Source organism: Penaeus monodon, chromosome 32 (assembly GCF_015228065.2).
Source record: "Penaeus monodon isolate SGIC_2016 chromosome 32, NSTDA_Pmon_1, whole genome shotgun sequence".
NCBI classification, from domain to species: domain Eukaryota; kingdom Metazoa; phylum Arthropoda; class Malacostraca; order Decapoda; family Penaeidae; genus Penaeus; species Penaeus monodon.
Genome location: NC_051417.1, coordinates 17,202,346 through 17,202,807, shown reverse-complemented (window position 1 = coordinate 17,202,807; position 462 = coordinate 17,202,346).

Sequence of the window (462 nt, the reverse complement as noted above, 5' to 3'; positions counted from 1 at the left end):
TGCAGAAAGCGGGCGGCCGGCGACCCTTACTCCCGAGGTCGGTCCCGGCATCAGGAGCACGCAGCGTGTACGGGCGCCACCTTACCGACAAGGATAAACAGCGGAGCAACTTGCAACATCCATCAACTTCTCCTCCCCCCCCCTTCCCTTTCCCTCCTCCATCCCTCATCCCTCCCCTCGCCCTCTCTCTCTCCACCCTTCAGTCTCTCTCCTTCCCCTATCCCCTCCATCCTCTTCCCCATCCCCTTCCTTCCCTTCCACTATCCCCTCCCTCCAACCCCCACCTCTCTCTCGCCCCTATCTCCCTACATCTCTCTACCCCCCCCCCCCCCCGGCCGACACCACCTGGGTATGCTCGCAGCTGCCCTCAGGCCATCAATCCTTCGGCGGGCAGCCACGAGCCTCCGGTAGGATCAACGGCGTCTTGTAGTTACGATATATGGACGCGGCGTCGGGATAGTG